The sequence below is a fragment of the Copadichromis virginalis genome, linkage group LG15 (genome assembly GCF_057382275.1).
Source record: "Copadichromis virginalis isolate Kocher_CV1m ecotype Utaka linkage group LG15, C_Virginalis_male_GT1.1, whole genome shotgun sequence".
NCBI lineage: Eukaryota > Metazoa > Chordata > Actinopteri > Cichliformes > Cichlidae > Copadichromis > Copadichromis virginalis.
The window spans coordinates 20,441,959-20,462,534 of record NC_140632.1 but is presented as its reverse complement, the minus strand read 5'-3'; the positions used below and the strand labels follow the sequence as shown (position 1 = coordinate 20,462,534).

The 20,576-nt window shown below is 39.3% G+C and overlaps 1 protein-coding gene across 1 annotated transcript in view; it reads right to left on the bottom strand.

Annotated features, from left to right (window-relative positions):
* Nucleotides 1-17,259, bottom strand: part of ncoa1 (nuclear receptor coactivator 1) — a 106,450-nt gene extending 89,191 nt beyond the window's left edge. The window contains exon 1 of the mRNA XM_085432381.1: nt 16,659-17,259. The gene's annotated coding sequence lies outside the window, so the exon portion shown is untranslated. The remainder of the gene's footprint in view (nt 1-16,658) is intronic.
* Between the last annotated feature and the right edge of the window lie 3,317 nt (nt 17,260-20,576).

Below are 20,576 nucleotides of genomic sequence, written 5' to 3'. Positions count from 1 at the left end.
TCAGAAAGAACGAAGTGGCTGTTGTACTCCTGAGAATGATGTATCACAAGAAAATAGTTGATGAAAATGCTAGAAAGGGGAAAACATAATTTATCACATTGTACAATAAGACCAAAGAAGGTGTAGATACTATGGTTCAGATGGTTCGCGCCTACTCTACACTCTGAAATTGTAAAACATATAGGTGGCCCATGGTGCTGTGGTACAACTTGACATTGCCACCGTGAGTGCCTACACTTTTTTTCACTGCTCAGCACCTTGAATTCAAGAATTGTATGACCACTGCATAACGGGTCCTCCTCACTGAGCTCTCAAAGGAGCTTGCTACACCACATATGAGAAGCTGACTGAAAGATTGCCCCAAATGCAAACCCCAATCACTGAAGAAATAGGAAGGTGTGGGATGACAAAAGCCACAATTCAGCTACAGAAAAAAAAGCAAACAGGGCCAACCAAAGACGGCAAGACTTCAGATCCAACTAATGAAGATCATAAAGTCAGCAGCCGGTGTGGGGAATGCAAAAAAACCTCTGTGTAGCAACTACAGTCAGAAACAGGTGGTTTGTCACAACTGTGTGTATGTACTGTATGTAAGGGGGAGCAAGCCAAAAAAAACGAAAGAGCAATTGTCTGTATAATTGTTGTTTTAAAAATCTTACAAAAGTGAAAAATACAAAATGTTTCAAACATTAAATCATTCTTGACCAAAATGACAAAAGTGGGATAAAAACAAATCGATTTTAACACGGGTGGTTTTTGACCCACTTATGGAAGAGTGCAGGCTCCAGTCACTCATGCATCCGAGGGTTAAAGGACATCAGACAGAGGTCCTTTTTAGAGTAGCAGCTAAATGACATCAAAGACCTCCACAACAGAGAGCAAGTGGGTTGGGAAAACAAACCTTAAACCAGATTGGTGTAAGGACAAAAAGGGAAGAGTGTAACAGTAAAATAATATGCATCTGAAAAACAGAAGCCAAAAATAAGGAAACAGCGGCATGTGTGTCAGGGGAAAACTTGAAATTTTTGTTTTATTACGGCTGACCCATATGCGTCAAGGCTGAAAGTGTTTCCATGGTAATTATGACATAAGAAGCGGTAATCCTACAGTTTTTGTTATGCAACACATTAATTATAGAAGATTTTTTCCCAGACAAGGAAGTTTAATCCAGCACTGACACGGGTTACTGTAGCCACATGAAAGGCTTACAAGTTATAACTGCATTAAAAAGATGTTAATGAAGTCAAACATCTGGATACAGTCTAAGGTCATGGATAACTTTAAAGTGCCAAATATGACAAATCTGCAACACGTTTAGCAAATAACTGAAAACCATAGCTGTCTTGCAACATGTCACACTGCAAACCAAAATTTACAATAAAACAAAGTTTTTGTTATTTCAATTTTATACATTAACAATATGGCAGGAATCCTCCTTTAATACGTACAGCCTGTCTGCCAATGTATACTTTGTTTTATTTCCCATGGTGAAATTTTATTTCTTTAATTCTACAGGGTTTTAAGTATTTATGAGTTCTTGTACATTTCTTCAGATTTTTTTCAGCCTAAATAGCCAAATCTGGTGCTTTAACGTTATAGATTTGTAGAGCCTTTATTTTGAATAATAATTATTGGACAAATCCTGACATCCGATTTTAAATCCAAGACCAAACATCCATGATACCTGCCTCCCATTTTCTGGTGCAGGGACTACTTGGTTAAATTATGTTCGTTTAGTGAAAAGTATAATGTTAAAAGCATTGTTATAAAAAATTTTATCAAATCAAAACTAAAAGTAGATGCGAAAAGACATTATAATGATTTTTTTTTTTTTTTAAATTACCTTGTGTGCTTCAGTGTTTCAGTTTTTGTCAACACACCAAGTGTTTTTATTGAAACTGGCACATCTATGTGACAGGAAGTGTTGTGTTTGTTTTGTGAAAACCTATCATGAACTTCTTGTGTCTCATTCCTAAACCAAAATTAAAAAACAAACAAACAAACAGGTCTTACATTTACAACACTTTAAGCTGAATTACTGTACAAGGACCACAACGTTTACTTAAAAACTGAAGAACAGTCTGGAAACACCTGTGGTATAAAATATCCATAGACCCCAAACTAGCACCAAATACTCGCATTGCACAACAACACAAAACAAGTGGACTTCCTTTTCTCTTAGTTCTTTGTTCACCTTTGTTAACTGCCACAGTCTAGACATTCATGCAAACGATACACTGCTATACAATAAATCTTTTTTTCTTTCCTTGTGACTCTTGAACTCTCGAGTACTGAAGTTTCCCAGGATGATTAATCAAAGACGCTTTTTCACACCAGTTAATACTGCCCCTAGTTTACTCCAAGCTGTTCTGAACTCCTGTGCTCTTTCACCTTGCCACATAGATTTTTTTTCCTGAAGAAGATGGCATCCATCAGTATCAATGGATGATATCACATAATGATGTCACATAATTTTAAAGTTGGATAAATGTGTGACAAAGAGCTCAAAAAGCAAAAGCATCTATAAGCTTGAATACAGACTGAATCTTTTTCCACTTGTAATATTAGTTGGAAAATAATATCACTTGTAAATTCTTTGATTATCTAATTATGTAAAAAATCAGCTTCAAGCTTCCTGACACTGAAACAAAGACCCACGATCAACATGACATTAATGAGCATGCCCCACTACAGTTCATTTTATTAACCTTAAATGCCGTCTCTAATGATGTAAACAGTTTTTAAAATGACTTCCCTAATTAGTACAAACAAACAAACAACACTTGCAGTCATCGGTTTGTACAGTAAACATCACAAAGCTAAACTAAAGCAGCAAACTGCTGGCCAGCCACAAACTGCAGACTCACCTGTGAGGACGCGGTGGAGCATTTTATACATAGCAGGTATCAGTAGATCAGAAATAGAAAGGTGCAGACGAAAAATAATAATAATAATAATAATAAAAGAAATTTTTTAAATTGCTCAACGGTAACAAAAAAAAAAAAAAAAATCCACAGCAGTTTCCCACAATTAGTCTGAAGTGCTTCACTCAAAAAAAGCAACTGTAGCCTTACATCCGTTTGTGAGTCACTCAGTCTGACTTAGTTGGTTTGTTGTGGGAAGTGAGTGAGAGAAGTAATCAAAGCATTAGAAAAGTGAACAGTGCCAGTCACTTTAGTCATAAAGTGGGCAAAAAAGCTGCAGCACAACAGTTAGTACCTGCACCACAGAGTTTTCTGTTTAGCGCACATAAACAGAAAATGTTATGAAGAGTGGAAAGCACTCCAATAGTGGGTGCATGTTAAAGCTGGAAAGGTACTGTTCATTTACAATCACATAAGAGGACGCCAATCGAACAGACTGTCTAACAGTAACCTCGCTGGTCCGGATTTCTTTGTAGATGAACAATAGATGAATAGATCCCTTCTAAACCCACAGCATATGGCATGAAAATCGTGTTGAATAGAGATAGTAATACTCTTTCTTTTGCATTATCTATTAACTATTTTTATTATCTATTCTAAACAGTACAAGTTTGCTAAGCACAAGTAGAGCCCCACTTTGGTCATTTTACTCGCAGAAAGGGTTAAAGCATTTCTCCGCCTTGAGGCAAACCTAAGTCCTAACTTAAATTACCAAGTGAACTTCTTGATTAAAAACGTTTGGCAGTCTCTCAAAACAAGGCCATTTAAAACCCAGGCACATGGACACCTTCATGCTTCACTTCACAAGAGGTGTTTAAACACCCATATGTTCATTACACACTGTTTGCTTCACGTCTAAGGTGAGAAACCCGCAACTGTTAGGTGAATTACCAACGGTGTCCTCCAGACACGCTAACGTACCTGAGAAAAAAAGCTGCTCACTTTCTCTGCTTCCAGCATTGCCACTCAAACAGTTGTCATCAGAAAACACCAACTCGGATCCACTCAAATCAATCCACAAGGAAAAAACTGTTGGGTGACTCTTTTTATTGTAGCCTGACCTTGTCCAGAAAAACTGGGCCATTAGGGCTCGACTGTTAAATTGCTCGCCACTACTACTCTCGTCACTCTATTTTCTCACCTACACTATTAATTTCTTCCTGTATGTGCTCGGTTCCTTTCTCCTTCACTCCCTCCCACCCCTCAAATTCTCACTGTCTGCTGCTCAAGCCTCCCCCCCCCCTCAGGCGAGAATGTAGGCCATTGGTTTCTGTTTTAGCCACAGCAGCAGCTGAATACAGTACACATGTATGTATGTATGTACGTAGGTTTGTGCCTGTGTGTGTGTTGCCGCCTCACAATGACTCAGAGCGCCAGACTTCAGGGACAAACCACAGACTACACCAACAGCCCATCTGTTGCAGTTTTGCAGAAACGAAATCTCCTGCACGTCCCATTGCATAATTTGATAGATGATCTGAAACGTGCTCTGAAAAGAAGTTTATTTTATCCACAAGCTCTGTTGTGTAATAACAACAACAACCTGCATGGAGTATGTAAACCAAGGCTCTCATACTGCATGCTGAAACTTGACTGGAAATGTAGATCTCACACCTCAGTAAGCGATTAACGCCAACAATGCAGTACCTGAAATAAATAAACAAGAAACCTCAAGATGCGAACTGGAACTCTGCCGACAACATAATACATTTTTATCCACTGCTGCTTTCTCGTATCAAATGGATATGTACACATTTCTTAAGCACACAAAAGCAAGAACTGAGAAAGAACTGAAGCGCTATAATAGGTTTTTTTACTGCAACTGGCCGCAGGGAGAAGAGTTTAATGTCATGCAGTTATGTTTTGGGATGAGGGTTATTCAACATAAACTGAAGTTATAAATCTTAGGGGGGGGGGGGGGGGGGGGGGAGTTCTGACCCCCAAAAATCCCTTTTTTCTTTTTTTAGTTGCAGGTCATTAAAGTACACAAAGTTGTTCAGATTTGTTTTGTTTCCCTGTCAATTTTGAGCACTCATAGCTTCATAAATATTTACAGTTTTCAGAGATGAAAAACATTTAAGCAACCTGATCAAAGTTGTAGCCACTCCAAGTCACAATCTAAAGCTGGTTTAACGTCTGTGATGTAGAAGAACAGAAACAAGCATTAGTACCCTATAGGGGAGAGTTTTAATAATCAATTTTCAGACTAAAATCAATTTTAGCTTGAATAAAGCAATATCGATTCATTAAAATCCTGAATCGATTTTTAAATATAAATATATTTTGTCAGAAATGCCAGAATCTCGGGTTAAAGCTCAAAAAAACTATTTCAAACAACCAGTTAATCCTGATGCTTTTATTGGAGTTAGTTTGTGAATATTAAGCTGAAAGTGCTTAAGCATAGAACAATATACTGGCCACCTCCTGTGCTAGCCCTCAGCCTCCTAGTAGACACAAATACATTATCAATTTGAAAATCGTACATCACCACATTCTCGGGCTATGGGATTCACAAGAATTTCATAAAACTTGACCAATAACCTTGCAGTCAAGGTCACTGAGAGTCAAACTCACAAGAATTTTAGTAAATACACCTATGGTGTCAATTTCAAACTCCTATGTTGCCTTGTTCTTGTGTCCATGCCGCCAACTCATCCGCCATCAGCCTTTTACGGCGGAGGAGGAAAAAGAGCACTTGTATGAAGGAGTGAATGACACTTGTAGTAAGAAAGCGCTTTGTGTGCTCAAATGGCTCAAAAGTATATTATAAGTACCAGCCCATCTTGTTGAGTGAGAGCTCTCTGGAGGAAATCTAATCCCTGTAAAGAAAAAGGATGTGCTTGATTTGAAACAAACAAAAAAAGCAAGCTTTGTAGCAAAAATGAATGCAAAAGCCTGTAATGATTCAATTGCATCTGTAGTGTGCTGTTTATCGCTGAAGGCTCGCAAGCTTCCTGGTCAGTTAGGGTCTTTCTGTGTATGCGTGGGTTTCCGTGTATTCTGGCGTCCTCTCATAGTCCAAAAACATAAAAGCTGGGTTAATCTGTGACTCTAAATTGGTCGGGGATATGAAGGAGATAAAGGGTTTAAAGATACCCTGTAGTAGCAGTGACTTCCAAGTAGGGCTGGGCGATATGGCCTAAAATTCATATCGCGATATAATTTGAAGCATGTGCGGTAACGATATATATTGCGATATATTCTTTTCTTCTGTATAACGTATTTTCCACACTATAAGGCACACTTAAAATCCTTTAATTTTCTCAAAAATCGAGAGTGTGCCTTATGTATGAATTCTGGTTGTGCTTACTGACCTCGAACCGATTTTGGCGTGCAGAAATCTGTTAAAAAATGTTTTAGTACAACTTTGGTAAGCCGCACTGCTTGCTGGATTGTAAGAGCATTACGGCTGCCGTAGTGAGGAGCTTCGCGGAGTAATCTGGGTCCAAAACTCCGTCCGCTTCAGGTCCCAAAGTCAAACGAACACAGAATTAAAAACAGTCTAAATTCTTTCATCTTTAATTAAATCATCAGCGTTGCTGCTTTATCGGGTGTAACAATTAAGTTGTACATCCATGCATCCATGAAAACAGAATTTATTAAATTTAACGGAGTTAGAAGTTAACAGGAAGTTAGCTCGCTAGTTTACACCTAAACATTTCATACCATGTTCTGACTGAGAGACTTTTGAAACTAATTAAAACGTACAGCTCTGCTACCAACATAAATGAAGACAGAAAACTAAACAGCAGTGGCGTTTGCAGGGTTACTGAAGTTGGACTACCTGGTATATAATGTTGTGCTACGTGAATGTGATTGCTAGCGACACAGCTAACTTTTTTTCCACTCAATAAAAGTTAACGTGAGGGATTCTGGTGGTCAGGGACAAATGCAATCACATAGCAGGATGCTATACATGGGCCAAACTTCAGTCAGGAGAACAACTGAGATTATTCATCCACAATACAAGGTTAGTTATTAATATACTGCAACAACATGGGAATAGAGCAGCTGCGAGAGAATTCAACATTAATGAATCACTGTTACGGAAGTGGAGGAACGGCAGTTTTTGGCTTTCCCCATATTTCAAAAGTGCTTCATCTCTTTGCTATGACTATCGCCCGCCATAATCTGCAGATGATAATGGTTGTAGCCGCTGCGATGCTTTCGACCAAAACAGGCGCAGCTTGATGACATCATCAACATGCACTATCGCGATAGAAATTTTGACTATATCGCTCTATCGTTTATATCGTTTCTATCATATATCGTTTATATCGCCCACCCCTACTTCCAAGTTTATCTTTTAACTGTGTGACTTGTTCTGTGATGACTTGTTTAGTCACCGCACTAAGTCACACAGTAGAAAGATAAACTGGTTACAGAAAAGTAACCAGTACAATCTACAGCAAGATTTTACTGGTTACTTTTAAATTGCTCTACTTTGACCAGGAGTCTATATAAAGCTTTTGGGGTTCTGTGAAAGCACAGTCGTACTTTGATGAAATGCAAACATCCCATTCTCACAATGAAAATGCTGTCAGAAATAATTGATGTTGGCAGCTACAGTGTCAAGCTGGTTTAATATCGTGTTATTAAATTATCATGTATGTCATGGGTGTGTTGGCATTTGGTAATTAGCTCTTACCACAAAGCACAGTGGTTGATGGGAATGCCAGTACAGTTAAATTAAAAAATGCAATTCAATGATGGTGCTAGACAGAGGACGTTATTACAAGGCCTCCTCAGGAAGATATGAACACCTTCACTAAAATCCAGCAGCCCACTACCACCTGGGTCTGTCTTAACTGCTGCATGCACCTACAGACATTTGCTGTACTTTAAAAATACATTTTAAAATTCAGTAACTGTGTGGTTACTATGTAGAAAAACTACAATACTGAGTTTTGCTTTACTAAAAGATGTCCGAGTGCCTCATAGCAAGAAGGCCCTGGGTTTTAACCCAGCCTGAGGCCTTTCAGTTTAAGGGAGTTTGCATGTTCTCCCCTGTGACTGTGCGGGTTCTCTGAGTACTCTGGCTTCCTCCCACAGTTCAAAGACATGCATGGGGTTAGGTTAGTTGGTGATTCTAAATTAGCCATTGGCGTGGTTGTCTGTCTGTGTATTAGTCCAGATTGGTGACCTGTTTACCGTGTACCCTGCCCCTTGCACCATCACAGCTGGGATCGACTCCGGCCCCAACGTGACCCTGAATCAAATCTATTACATAAATCTTACAGAAAAGGAAATGGACGGATGGAAAACATGAAATTTATTCTACTACTTAACATAGGTTCAGTAAATTAATATTTTTGTTTGTAATTAATTCTCACTTTTATTTATCAAAGTTAGGAAAGTTTTCCCAGTTCGCCCACGTCTCTTCCTGACAGCGAGGAATACAGTTTATTAACTAAACACTGGTATCAGATTGACACTCTGACAGGTACTCAAAGCCAAGGCTGAATAGGAACAGGAGTATACCTAATTAAATGTCAGTACTCTCTGTCTGATTTTGTGTTAAACACAAAGACGGACAAAGTAAAGAAGACTGAACTGAATCATCCATTAAACTACACATTATTCATCAAAGCAGCTAAATATGGTTTATGTGCAAATTTTATGGAAATGCACAAACAAGATTCAGTCAGAGACTTCTGTTCCAATCTGCAGCTTTATGACACCACTAAACACTGACTAATGTACACGCTGAGCCATAAGATCAGTGTGGCAGTCAGGTGACCCTCACTGATCTCTCTCAACAGAGACCAATCATCATCAGGCATTGTTTTCTATGTGACCCAAAGTGAAAGCACACTGTGGCATTTTCTCAGGTTGGCTGCAGGTATCCTGGGGGCTTCAAAACAAACAGCATTAATTAGAGGAAGAAAGCTGTGACAGTGGCAGGCAGGCTGCAGCACTGCTGAGTGCTAAAATGGCTGCTTGTTCTCCATACAGACGCAGAGCTGAGTGTGGAGGAGGAGGAGGGATCCCACTCCCAACAATATGCCTCAAACGTAGCTCATCCTTAGGTAGGCTTCATTGCTTGTGCCATAACGTAATAATGGAACTGAAAAACGGTATTAAATGCATATGATTATCCTCTTGTAAAATCAGCTGCTTACACATCTACAGTTTACATTAAGTCTCTCTTTCAAATGTAATTACTGAGCTTTTGGTATATCACCGCACGGCAGAGATCTAATAATTGTGTTTGTCCATGTTTTATTTACTTTTCATGTATTCTTTTCAGCTGAGTTCCAGTTCGCTTCTTTGGATGAGTTTTCTACTCTCAGTGCATGTGTAGAGCAGAGCGATATGACCAAAAATATTTATCACGATATAACTTTATTAGTGCAAAAAAAAAAAAAAAAAAAAAACCCCATCAATGTATTTTCACTTAAACAAGCAGCTTTTTTATGTGCATTAAAGTTATATACAAAATTAACAGTGCAAATGCAAACTCCTTGCTGAAGGTTTAACCAAAAGGCATTTCTAGTGGAAATTGGCCGACATATCCTCAGCATAACCATGTATGATATCCACAAAACTTAAAAAGAGGTTATACACACACAATACGGTAATGTTATGTTGAAGCACAGTACGTATCACTCCGCGAGGCTCCTGCCTACGATAGCTGTAATGCTCCGACAATCCATCAAGCGGTGCGGTTTCATAGCTTAGCAAAGTCGTACTAAAACATTTGACAGATTTTTGAGTGCCGTGTACGACATAAAATCGTTTCGAGGTCAGTAAACACAACCAGAATTCATACATAAGGCACATGGGATTATAAGGGGCACTGTCGATTTTCAGAAAAATCAAAGGATTGATTTTAAGTGTGTCGTATTTTCCAAAAAACGGTAATAACGACAGTCCGCTAGCATGCGCTACCAGAAATAGTGCTTTGTTGTGTATCTGACGGACGAAAGCCAAACCAGTTCCACACCACTGAAGTTGCAGCATTTTTACAAACCAATTCTGGTTCATCAGTTTCATTCAACAATTCGCTTTCGCCCTTCTCATTCTGCGTCGCCGCCATGTGCGTATGAAAACAAAGGCACTGCGCATGCGCGTTTTACCCATATTCTATGGCCATATTTCATTTTCTTATCGTTGCCCAACATTACACCGGTATTACCGTGAACGGTATGATATGGCCCAGCCCTATGCATGTGTTTATTAGTTTCAGTTTGTTTATAATTACCAGAATATGGAGTGTATGTGTAGACCAGATTTAAGAAGTTCAGACCAGGTAATACAATACAACTGCATGACTCACAGGCATCCCAGTATCAATAAACACATGCACTCACGAACACATAGGCAAAATACGCCCCAATGGACCATTTCAACCTGATCCCTGCCACTCTGAAAGTAAAACAAAGCAACCCTCAAAAAAGTCAACAAATTGCAGTATTATGATAATAAATCTCCAGTCAAATAGCTCAAAACTGCAAAGAAACATTTTCTCTTATGAACTACCACATCTTACAGACTTCAGGGCATTTGTACTTTGTATTTTAACATCTGACCTGATGCCATGCTTTGGCATGTCACCTGGCTCAAACAGGCTCTCCTCCACACCGTTCATATTAAGTGCTTTAAAAACCCCAACATAGCTAGATTTTCCCATTTAAATGCAGCTAGCCAAACAGCCACTTACTGCTACAGAGACAGACAGAACAGTGGACAGTACATAAAACTCATTGCTGCAGTCTGGGGCAGCACAAATGCGATCCCCTTAAACTGATTTTTAATTTTAGTGTCGTTATTTTCCTCTTCAGTATCAATGCTGTCTCTAGGTAGCTATAATAAACTAATCTAAGTCTATTAGCTGCAACCAACCAAGCACATGACACATGTTCCATACTGACAGAAGATGGCACGAAACATGTTTTTAAAACAGTTTTTAAGAGCAGAGCTCAATGGTGTAAATTAGCCTTTATATGTACAGCGTTTCATGTCCCCTATAAAGGTGTGGATGACTGGGCTGTTTATCTAATGGGCAGGAAAATCCATAGACTTCTGTTAAACAAGTAACTCTCATTGATTGCCTTTACTGTACGTTTACTGTATGACCAACTGAGCTTATATGTCACCAAAAAGAGGTTCTCTTTAAACCAGGAAAAACAGTGGTTATTATCTATATCTTTTCGCTGCCTCTAAGCTGTAAACAAAGTCTATCCATTATTTAAATATTAGTTTTGATGTTTTTTGTTTGTTTTTCTTAAACGCTGCAAAACAATAATAGTGAAATTCGCTACTTCCAGCCTCGTTTTGTTTTGACAATCTTGTTGGGCTTAATGTGCTGCCATGCTGGTGCCACACTCAGAGACCTCGAGCTGAATAACTGAGGCCTACGCTGAACTCCGTATACTTATGTGGGCTACATCTCGGTCAAATGAAGCACAGTTACAATGCTTTCACTTAGAACAAGACAAAGTCTGCAGCAGCAATACTACACGTACTACACAAACAGATTAGCAGCTATCACTGAGCACACTCAAGCAAAAACAAAGTAGTCAATTGCTCCATGCATGATAAGAAAAATCAAATGATTTTCCCCTAAAAATACCTGCAAAAGCTTACAAAGATATTATTTTAGGATTTGGAGAAAAGTAATCTGACAAATACACCTTGGTAAGCATAAGATCTCAGGCTACAAGAAAAAAAACAGCTTAATTCTTAAAGCCTATGCATAATAAGCCCTTGAGTCACGGCAGCTGCTTTGCATTTTCTTGCATTTTGTGTCTGAAAACAGTCAACTGGAAAACTTTAACTTGTTAACTTGGGATCTATGGAAATATCCATTGCCTCCCCTGCATGTAAAACAGATTTACACTCAAGGAGCAAAGCCCAATTCAGCCCTCTTATCACAGACTTCTGTTTACATATCAAAGACAGAACTCTTAAGGCACAATTTAGATGACTGTTTAAACACCATTTGTCAGTTACCATTGCAATAAAAGGTCAAATTTCAAAGTATTAATAAAGCTCAAATAGAATTTATGAGCAGCCTATTGTAATCCTAATATTTAAGGTAATCAGTAAATGATCAGCAACATCAGCTTAGCCTTAAGGTTTATTCACCGTAAGAATATCCATTTGAAAATAAATAACTATCAAACAAGCTGCCTTCAGTTTTTTACTAGGAGTGTTAACAACATCCAAACAGATTAAACATGATATAAATGCAGCATCATATCACAGCTCCCCGTGTGAAACTGTGAATGCCTGGAAATGCGTGAAACTTTGGTGAAAATTGGAATAATCAGAGACAATTCTGGGAACAAGTTTAGTGGAAATACATCACAATAATTAACTCTTTGTATTTTGATCATAATTAAATTTCAAGCAAGTGTGAAGCTGTGCCCATGAAGACAAACCTGCAGCATCCCAAGGATCAGTTTGAATTAGAGTTCAATGTACAGCTGACCCCTTGTAGAATATATCAACTTGGCAGTATTTCCCCCCATTAAGCATCATATTATGTTTGAAGCTACTTAAAATCTATATTTTTAGCTGAAATGTTTTTGCTTTGTAGTCAAGTGTATGGAATGGTAAATGGTAAATGGCCTGTATTTATATAGCGCTTTACTAGTCCCTAAGGACCCCAAAGCACTTTACATATCCAGTCATCCACCCATTCACACACACAATCACACACTGATGATGGCAAGCTACATTGTAGCCACAGCCACCCTGGGGTGCACTGACAGAGGCGAGGAAGTCAAAGACTGCCAATTCAATTTCCAAATGCGCACCTCTGCTCACAATGGTGCGCATAACCCTAACTAGGGCTGCACAATTAATCGTTAGAAAATCGCGATCTCGATTCATACTTATGTGCGATCTCATTTCCAAATGACATTCCAATCCCATTAACCCTTTAAGACCTACCATAGAACCAAGTTCGCCAGAGCTTATATTATATTTTTACATGCTGTGGAGCCATTTTTGGGAGCATTTCAAGTTGCTATACATCAATACAACCATTATAGCCCAAATTTTAATAATATGTCTGCATTAGGTGCATAGTAATTACATAAATTGCAAAAAAGTGCAATAAACTACAAAAAAATTGAAAATCGTTTTTGTTTTTTTAACATATATTTCTAGTTAGAGAAATTTAAGAGGCTTATCCCTCAAAACTGTAAATACAAAAAAGTTACACAAACTAGTTTCCCACCACAGGAAATTTATTTTGAGTGTCTTCATAGTTTTATTTTTGAAATACACCAATTTTTATATACTGCAGGAAAAACGAAAATAAATATTATAGTGCAAATTTGCAAAATAACAGCATATGCATCAAAAGAAACTATTTCCAGCAGTGCAATATGAGTCTTAAGCATCCCAGAAACGACACAGAAAGTCATAAAGTCAAACATAACTTTTTAAAACACATAACAAGTAAAACACAAGCTCATAAGGCCCCGATCGTAAAAAACTACATTTCCGCAAAATGACGTCACTTCCGGTTTCGGGCAGGTCATGCGGTCATGTGATAGTTCGCGCTGATGGACGTAGGAAGTGTTACAAACAGCTGATGGATCGGCGAAGCGTGTTTCTGGAATATCATGTTTTTGTTGCTGCAAGTGATTTTTATGCAGTTTTTGCAAAGCTATATGTGGAAGGAAACTGTGACCTAGGACAAGCTGATGGCATAAGATGTAAGTACAACTCCTCCAGTTTCATATGCAAAAAAAATTATTGCGCTAGCTTACTTGGTTGCAGAGCTACCGGGATTTAAAAATAGTTACGCAAAACAGAGCGTGCCCGCTCCGATCGGCTGTAAAGGGTTAATTAATAAGTACAGAAACTGGCTTCAGTTCAGCTGGAGGCACAGCAGGGATCATCTTGCAAGGAGTATAAGGAGCTAAATAGGTAAACTAATCATTTACACGTGCTTCTAGAAAAAAAACACCCCCACAGAGTACTGATAATGTGTCCAAACCAAAATAAAACAACACTTATGACCTTTGTTTTTTCCCGAAAAACACTAGAATTGATTATATGCATGATGACTGGTCAGTTAAGGATTTACGACAGGACACACTCCATCAATGGCATCATTGTCCAAACAATAACTAAAAGCCAGAATTAGTTAAAGGCAGTTAAACTACAACAGACCATGTGTGTATAGAAAGCAGCTGGTTGAAGGGGAAATTCTCTGCTTCTCACTTCATGTCTGAAACCAAAATACTGGATGCTGTGAAGCAGCTCATGGTGTTGTGACATCCCTAGTATTTAAGGAAAGTATTTCACAAAAAATGTTTGCTTCATTAAATTTACATTTTTTGGGCTACAGCTCCATAGGACCCTATTCATCCTCATGATCTCACAAGAGCTCCACGTGAAACCAAACTCCAAAGAGTTTAAGTTCTCAGCCTTGTGCCACATAATATTGGGTTAAGCTGTACTCTGAAGTGGAATTATAGTGCATGTCTATTTGCATGTTGTAACAATAAGCACAGGTAAGACGCTGACTGGCGAAAAAGTTGATGGAGTTTACAATGAAGGGGAAGAACAACATCAATGATTTAAAACTACATATGAAAAGCACATCAAACAGCTGAAGAGAACAGTTTTCACTGCTAGTCTTTTGACTTAAACACTTGGTTTAACACAAAGGACCAACTACAACACAAATACATGCAAGAGTAACCTAAATTACTAGCTGTTACACACATTTTTGAAATTGCACCTGATGACACCACACAGCTATAACCGACATTATAGACACTTTGAGGTTCTGCACAAGATTCAAGGCACAAGTTACAGGTAAACAAAGGCTTCAGGCTTCAGTGCTCATTTAGTTAAACTTTTCAAGTACTGGCACATGTTTCAGGCAATCAAAATGAATGAGAAGTCGATCAAGCATAGAAACAAGCATAACAAGCATTGAAAGTATAAATATGGGCCCATCCACAGGTTAGTGAAATCCTATGATGAATGGCATGTCGACACGTTGATGTTTTGAAACCTGACATGAACAGCAAGGGGTGGATATGACTGTGATGCACTCGCCACTGAGAATACAATCCTATTTTCTGACTCTTTATTTGACTATAAAGTATAAAATTAACTTATTTTAGTCAATATGAAACAAGCAACCGAACCAAGGAAGTTTACCAGTAAAGTGCTTACTGAGGTCACAGAGCAAGGGAACTCAAGGCATTTAAACTTCTATATAAACATTAACATTTATAAGTCATTTGGAAACCAGTCACTCCCCTGTTGAAACCTTGAAACCTGACACTGGCACAAGCCAGTGTACTCCTACTGCTGGTCCCAAGGCCAGATTAATGAGGAGGAATATATCAGGAAAAGCCTCTGGTGTAAAATTATTTCTCAATTAAACACATGGACCATCAAGAATAAGATTGTCATGACGGATCGGTTGGGTCCCAGGGTTAACAACAACCACCTCCGGTGCTGTTGGCCAACGCAATGCCAGTGAAAACTGTGCTGCTGTTGGCTAAAAACAAAGGGAGAATAGAGGGGGAAGGCATGTTAGGAGGCAGCAAGAGAGAAGGAAAAGCAGGAGTGTGGAAGTAAGAGTAGGGACTGTATCAGTCACAGTCCTTACACTTAAAGGGTGAGACCTGGCTGATATGATGGATAGCAGGAAAGTAGGAATATTGTGCATGCAGTAGACCAGGTAAAACGGAAGCAAACTGTTCTACCACAGTGTAGACAGAGTTTTGGACAAGAGCAAAGAGAAGATTCATAGATGTACAGAAGGAGGACATGCAGATATATGGCAGACAAGAAAAGAAGTCATCCCCTGTTGGTCATCGGAAAGAATGCAAGCTAAATAGTGAGAAAAAGTTTCCTCATATTCAGTCACACAAATTTGCACATTTGCTCATGTCTGCAGCATGTATACCTTCCACATTCACCCCTGAAAACAGAGCAATAGCTGCGTTATAATTGAAAATTATTATAATTTACCTAACAGTACAGTTCACAGTACCACATTTCATTTGGCACAACTTTAAACAGACTGCTTTTCCTGACACAATCCATTTGTGTCCACAGCTGGAATTCAACCACCAACCTCTGTTTGCAAAGCAAATGTGTAAACAGAGATCAAGTATAAGGCCAAAATGATCAACTCCACCACCAACCCTCTTCCAACAGCCTCCATATGTGGACTTATTCCCTCTGGAAAACGTGGATTTCGTGCTCACTAACGTGACACGAGTCCAAGGAAAGTTCATAGCCAGAAACAAAAAGTCAGTGGATTAAAGGGCTGTGACTATTTCACGAACTGCCGTGACAGGCAGACATGTTTATATTGTCTATGCTAACACGCAGCTAGCCTGGCTAAGTGCTGCTGCTATGACAATGGATACCGCCAATTGTCGGACACGCCCACCATCAAAGCCTGTAAGCCACGCTGATTTGTGAATCTGGCCTGAATGAACCATAGCGACACCTTGAGGCCGGCTCTACCATATTACATAAGACCTGCCTGATCTCGTTTCTTTGCAGGTGGCGGGGGAGTGAAGGAGGAGGGGAAAAGGAGTGAAAGAAAAAGCTCCGCGGAGCCTTGCACGTTATAAATCCCGCTGAGAAGATGGTGTCTGTGAAATTTAGTAACGTTATGTGGAAAAACCAAAAATGAGTCAGGCAAGTTTGGAGGCCCTGAGCGCACCCTGCGCTGCTGCAGCCACTTGAGTCAGGGTTTGTAGGGATGACATGTCATGCATTCACGGCGATGCTTACCTGTTCAGCCGTCCGTTCAGCTTGCAAACACTGAGACCTTGCTTCACGCTGGCTGATTAATTCCCAGGCAAACAAAAGAGTCAGTTTAGACTGTGTGCAAAGCAAGCCAGTTAGCTAACTTGGCTGACCAGCTTAACTTGCAGCTTGCTGGCGACCAGGATGGTCAGATGTCTGACTTTTTTATCCACTCTCACTTTGCACAGATAAATCTGCGCTTAACTGTGGCCACCATGTTATAAACACACTCAGGTTAAGATGGGTGACCCGGGGGAGTTGTATGTTAGCTGGCTCGCTATCAATTTAACGTCAGCTTATGTTGACAAACAAGCCTGCGTGCTTAAAATCACACACACACCACTCTGAGCCAGCTAACGCCAGGTTGCTAGCACGGTTAGCTTAGCCAGCTAAGTAGCTCCGCTAAATCCAAACCTCGCTCCGAAAATCCGCTCACCTCGCGTGCGACTTGTGTCCCGTCAGCAGCAGCAAACCGTAAGTAACTCCGAGAACCACTTGCGAAAGGTTTCTGCGTTTCAATGACGGCGCACTTGCTTTTGCTAGCCCGAGTTATCGCTTTGGTCTCTGCTCTCCGCCATTTCCAATCGCTCAACACAAACAAACAGGGCTGCTCGTGCGCGCGGAGCGTCGAGGCGCGCTCACGCCGAGGGCAGCGGGCAGACGCTTCCACAGTGCTGACAGAGGGGAGACCCGACTGTTGATTACATGTGATTAATGTGTCGCATGTGTCAGGGTGAATGTGCAGACATACAGCGTGTATTTAGCCACACCGCACCGAGTGACTGGAGGAGGGTGAGCACTGATGCTTTCTGGAAACTATTAGGCCTCCTAAATCCAGATGCCGTACACGCACTGTGCAAAATCCCTGATGTGTCATATATCTCGCCGGGGCGTTTTCAAGAAAACATGGTTTGGGAAGGGCAGGTAGAAAACATTGGGTCTCCTACAGAAAGCTGCACCAAGGCGAGAGAGTTCAAGCGTCATGGAATCTGGGAGTCACAAGTGATGGAAAGCTGGAGTGTGAGATAGATCTGCAGATTGGTACCTGTCAGGATTCTCAAGCAGTCATCATGGCAAAGAGATGAGTCGGATCTGGTTCGATGGACTGACTGATGGATGTCATTGATTTTCAGGTTCATGTGCAGCTCTGTGCTGTGTTTACAGAAAGTAGTACATTAAATACTTTGTACGTACACCAGTATAACTCTCCAGGTTAAGGAGGTGACCACTATGCTACAAGCTGGGAATTTTGCCCTTCCCCTGCTCTCTTCCACCTTTCCTGATAACCCTCAAAGGTGAAAAAAAAAATTGGTGAAAATGCTAAAGTTTTATCATCAAAATGTAGTTAAAGTTTAACAGTCTTTATTCAGATTCATACATGCAATTTTAGTGAATCCTATATTTTGATTTATCAGTATGTACATCACTCTAATTGTTTTGAAATTAATTATGAATTTCTTATATACCGATATACGGTTTTATTTTAATAATATAACTTCACCAATTCAGTGTATTAGTGGAGTTATACAAATAATAGGTAACTAAAGTTGGTATGTACTGTATACAGTACCAAGAACCATATCTGCATCCAAAATCGGGTGTAGTTGAAGTAGAAAGGTGTCAAATTACTTAAAATACAGGTACCGGTACATTAAAACTGTACTCAACAGTTTACTCATAAAGCACCGTTTCAGCAAAAGAAAAAGTAATCTGAAGGTGTTTTATACTGTACAGAGAAAGACCCAATGAACAGACAGTCCCCTCAGCAAGCATTTGGCAATGATGGGAGGAAGAAAAAAAAATCTGCAAACAGATTTACTATAAAAAAAAAAGTCAGATTTAGAAAAGAATAAATAAATAAATTAGGCAGTTAAATTTATCATAAGAAAAAAAACTTTACAAATTGACAGTATTTTTCACACATTTACAGGGAAAAAAACAGGCAAATGTATGAAAAAATGGTAAATTTAAGAGATATATGTAAAGGGTAAAATCAGGTCAATTTCTTAAAAAAAATTACCAAAAGAAATACTGAGATAAAAGCTGACAGTCAAGAAGAAATAAACACTATGTGACAAAAAACTCTCAAATATATAAAATAAAAGTTAGAAAACAGCATTTTAGTGAAGGAGCCATACAAAGTTAATCACTTATTTGAGCTCCACTAATCAATAACTGATCGTAAATGTTGCTGGAAAACAGCGACACGTTTTCTTTGTTATCATTGAGCTTATCAGCAAACTGCATTTCCAATCTGGACTCCACTGGTCACTAAAAGTGCAACAGGAACACAACACACTGCATACACGTTCAGTAATATGTATGGGTCGATGCCACCCCAACCCCCCTTCAGCACCGCTTCTGTTTTTGGTTCATTTGAACCAGATGACGGAGTTGCCCAACAAGTGAAAAATCACTGTAAGCATCTGCAGAAGCAGATCTGATTTGTCATTTGGCATCTTTAACTTAATTTTATATAAATGCTGATCATTATTTTGCTTTCGTTTCCACTCACATGAAAACACTGTCACAGAGACGTGCACGGACTTTGCTCTGTCAGAGCTCGCAGTTCATCTTCTGCTGTTTTCTGGCAAGTTTTGGAAACCACTGAGGCCAAATTTATAAATATAGCGTATATCCTCATCTCTATAAACTAACGCAGCAGCACAACACTCATCTGTTAAGTGTGCCTGTCATCCTGCCGCTCCTTTGAACTCTGGATGTTATGATAAAATTACAGTAGCGTGTTTAAGGCAGCATATTCTGGGAAATACACAGTAATTACATTGTGTGTAATATGTTGATTGGTCACTCGCATACTTCAGAGTGCTTTTACTTCAGAGTTCAAGGTTATGAGTTATGAAAGCAGGCGTTTGGACACATGGAGTTCTAGACGTGGGATTTATTGTTGTTTATCTGTCTTTTATTGCCTTTTTCAAATGTAATAATGCCTGTTAAATGCCTCTTTACAGCGTGCCTGAAAGTAGTGGTGAAATCTGAAGATGAGTCACGCCTGGATTAAAACCATTTTTGTTATGCATTTACAGCCCAAGTTTATAACAGTTAATTTGCTACTGCTGTGCTCGCAGTCGGCTCGATTCCAAGTTATTCTTCCTTTTTTTTAACGTCATGGCTGAGATCCCTGTTAGGAAAGAAAACAGGTTCCTAAAATATCCAGTGTCAAGCTTGATAGCCTCTCAGTGAAGCATAAATAAAAACAACTGACAGTGCGGCGCTAGCATGAATTATTTCTGAGTCTTTTTGGATAAAACTGCACGCAGAGAGAAAGCGTATGTTTATGAACATCACAAACATCTGAAGTTTGTGTTAACACAACAGCAAAAAGAGCAGCTGAGAGGCTCTGCAGCAACTTTTGGTTTCTCTCAGACCTCTAGTTTATTGTCAGAGTGACTCAGTTAAGAGTTATTGTGAGCTTCTGACCACTTCTACATGTACTTTATGAGTGAAAACGCCAAGTTTGAACTGTACATTGTGTACAGGGTCAGAGGTGGACGGTTAGCGGTAGCTATTAACTGTCCTGCAGCTGCTCAGTTTCTGCATTGCCTGTATCAGATAAAAATATTTTAATTACTTTTTAAAAATGGTTGAAGTTCATTTTCTAATGATGTTCTATTGATGTTATTACGGGGATGTTATTAGGTCCATCGTCTACTTCTGCAGGTTGGAAAAACAGTAAACAGACGTGGGATAAGAAACAGGAGCGTATTCAAAATGAGAAATTACTTGATGTAAATATAATTTTTTTTACATTTTAATTTCTGCAGTTTTCAGGTGAGGAGTCTACAGTGTCCAAGGCTCAAGTGTTCTTTTTCTCTTTTGTCATCCATGAGGTTTGGCTCTTATTCGTCACCAGAGATGGGCAGTAACACATAATCTGATTAC